Below are 3,447 nucleotides of genomic sequence, written 5' to 3' on the forward strand. Positions count from 1 at the left end.
TTGCAATGTATTCAAGTAGATATAATTTCTCTTACTAATTGGTACGTACTTCTTGAGCCCTTTAACAGCCAAGGTATCTTTTTTTGTTTGTTGATTGTTTTTGAGATAGCTGACCACTCATTTCAAGTGGTAACAGCCAAGGTATCTTTTGATATGTTCATTCTGTGTTTCCTATGAGAAAATCTCTGGGTGGCTGGGATCGACTGCTGGCCTGCTTATCTCATTGACTTGTTAGTAGTGGTAGCACACTAGGTTTCCAGGAAGTGAATCAGGATGTAAGAATTTTATATGGTGAGGAACAAACTGACTATGGTGTGACCTGTGGAGAACACTTTTATCATGGGCTACTGATTTCTAGCTTGTCATGTCGGTCCTGTTTCCAGCATTTTTTGGTGGGTATTGTGGAGAAGTAATTGGTGGCTGTGTTTCCTCCAACATCCAGACTGACAAGAAAAATCCCTGCAGATGATCTTATATTCACAGGAGTAGGAGATTAAAAGTCCCAAACGGCATCATTCAACTGGAATACTCGCCCTGAGACTGTAAACAGCCAGAGCCCACTGCAACTAAAAGGACCAAAGTTTAATTTGAAGATTTGGTTGGGATGCGCCTGCCCAGGCAATAGTGCAGCGCACTGGGCGACACCTAAGGGCCCCAATGGCAAGCCACTGTGGTGAGCCCTCCCCCACAAAAAATAAATTTAATATCGTTGTGAACACATGGCCCACATATCAGATATTAAACTGATAAGAACAGATACTACACTTGATCTTAGCCAAAAGGCCGAGAAAGGTATGAGTTGCAGCGTTGCTCTGCCCCTCTATTTGTAGCCTGCTCGCCCTCCCGTCCCCTCTTCGCTGGGCGAGGTGGTACTGAACGAGTCGCCTCTCGCGCGCGGCTGCGGAGCGCGGACGCTGCGCTGCGTGCCCCCCGACCCCGAGCCAGCCTCTTTGTCGTATGGGCCTCCAGCGAGACGGCCTTTCCGATGAAGCCTATATTATGGGCCTGAGTTTTTTTTTGCGGGTGGTTATGGGCCGGAGTTGCTCCATGCATGCTGGCTGAGGCGCTTCTTCTTTTTTGCGGGGGGATGCGCTTCTTGTACGTGGTATATAGATCAGCAGCGTAGCCACGTACGTACGGTGCACTTGTGAAGACGCCAACGTAGCATCATACCAGCATCGAAGCGTGGTACGGCGGTGTTTAGCAAAAGCAACCTACAATGGCATTGGCACATTTTTGTGACACCCCAGAGAACATGAGTAATCTGATCTTTTCGAGAGAGACGCATATAGTGGAAGAGACAATTCAGTTCCCAAGCAAAATAAAATAGAGCCGGAATATCATGCATCCAATTTCCTAAACAAACAAACCATTTCAGCTGTGCAAAATTTCTTACATGCATGCATTTGGAACTTATACAAGAATGGAAAACTATCAACCAACTTGCAAGCAAATCATTCTAAAGATACCTGAGATAACTCATTTCATTTCGTCTGTAAAGGAGTTTACTAAGAATGTATATCGTCTCCGTCACAAATTACAGAGCCCCAATCTTGTCACAGTAAACCATAACAGCATGCCAAGCGCAAAGTCTTATCTTTTTAGCAAAGAGTTATTAAGTCTTCTCTTTTCATTTACTACTTGTCAGAACAAAATAACCAATTTCTTGTAATTGCAAGCTCAAATTAGTTCATAGAAAAGGTAAATATACTAACTTGTTATTTTCTGATGATTGCTTTTGAAAAACTACTCTTTTATTTCCAGATATTGGCTAGACCATGCCCACTGTGATACCAGTGATCACATGTATACTTTATACCAACATCCACAAATTAAGCAAAATTCAAACTGGCTCCATCAAGAGCTTACGGTTTTCTTTTGATTCAAATCTACTTTGTGTCAGCGAGCAACATCAAAACGTTGAGCATCCTCGGCCGAGCATCCACTACAAGAAACCTGTTAATGCATGACGGATTTCCGGTGACAATTTCAGAAACCGTCATGGAAAGCCCAGTACAACCCCGCAAGCCCGCAAAAAGCCCGCCTAAAGCCCTAAACCTTTCCTGTATATAAACCTAAACCTAACGCACTCCCGTCCCAATTCTCCTTCCTCCATACGGCGCCGCCACGCCTCTCCTCTGCTCGTCCCCGTCCTCTGCCTCCACCTCCCTGCCTAGTAACAGCGGCCCGAGATCCATGGCGACGGAGGCTACAGTGGCTCGAGATCCATGGCGACGGCGGCTGCAGCGGCCCGATGGAGGCGGCGGCCAACCCTAGCCACTGCCGCACACCTCTGCTGCTCACAACCAATGACCATGGCCGTGGATCTACGGCAGAGGCCTCCCTCCTCCGTCTCCTTGCTCGTGCAGCTACCTCTCCATCCGGAGATTCGTAGCAGCAAGCGCCGGACGAGGAGAGAACGGTGGCCGAGACCTGCGGGAGGCCCGAGCTCGACCTCGCCGACGCCGCCGACGCACCGCATAGGGTACCTCCCTACTTCTCTCCCTCGTCTCGTTTCTCCTTCATTCCTTCCTTCTCTCTTTACCATTCCAATCGATTTTTTTGATTCGATTCAGATCAGCAGGAGCTCTCTGCCTCTCCAGATCCATGCACGGTGACGACCCGGACCCCATGCTGGAGCCCCACGAGATGGACTAGCTCGACAGCAAGGAAGGTCATGTGCCCCGCCCACCATGATTCGCCACAGAATAAGGTCGACCCTTCCTCTCTGTTTTCTTTACCTTCCAAGTGATTGCTGCTCTGCTCTAGCATAGGTCTTCAGGGGTTCTCAAATTTCCTTGGACTGAATCTAATGAAGAAAACGTGGCCACTTTGTTTCCTGATACTCGCAAGTTACATCCAAACCTAGACCAGCATCTGATGAAGAAAACGTGGCCATTTTGTTTTTCTTTTGTCACCGTGTGAGCACTAGCAGTGTACAATTTGTTAGATCCGTTCCTTAGTTATAAGCAACTATTAGTTTAATTAGAAAATGCCCATGATATGCTCCCGTTGGTTCCTTTGATTTTTCTTGTTTCTGCAGGGAAAGTAATTCATTAATCTCACTGAATCGATTGACCAAGAGTAGACTGTTTGTTAACTAGGCCTACTATTACACTTCTTCTCTGTCACCAGGTTCAGGATATTACGTACTAGATGCCTCCATCTGACAATCTATTTTTATTTATTTATAATGGAAACTGGTGCAGAGTTAGATACGTGTAGTGCTTGAAGATTTGTCCTCTTAAGTCCTCTTAAAATAGTTCAGCCAAAAGTTCGTATCAACATGTGCCTTGAGCATCCATATTTTACCCAGCTGATATGTCTTTGTTATTATCTAGATTTGTTCTCATGGTGGTTAACTTGGTTTTTAATGCAAATGTTTAGTGGAGGTCATTAGTATATATTGTTTTGGCAAGCGTATACACAGAAAGCAGAGGCTCCTTT

The 3,447-nt window shown here is 46.0% G+C and overlaps 1 non-coding gene across 1 annotated transcript; it reads right to left on the reverse strand.

The window, feature by feature from the left end:
- Positions 1 to 599: 599 nt before the first annotated feature.
- Positions 600 to 796, reverse strand: LOC123063781 (U2 spliceosomal RNA). The gene has a single exon (XR_006430553.1). It is a non-coding gene; the product is annotated as a U2 spliceosomal RNA (small nuclear RNA).
- Between the last annotated feature and the right edge of the window lie 2,651 nt (positions 797 to 3,447).

This window comes from Triticum aestivum, chromosome 3A, assembly GCF_018294505.1.
Source record: "Triticum aestivum cultivar Chinese Spring chromosome 3A, IWGSC CS RefSeq v2.1, whole genome shotgun sequence".
Taxonomy (NCBI): Eukaryota; Viridiplantae; Streptophyta; class Magnoliopsida; order Poales; family Poaceae; genus Triticum; species Triticum aestivum.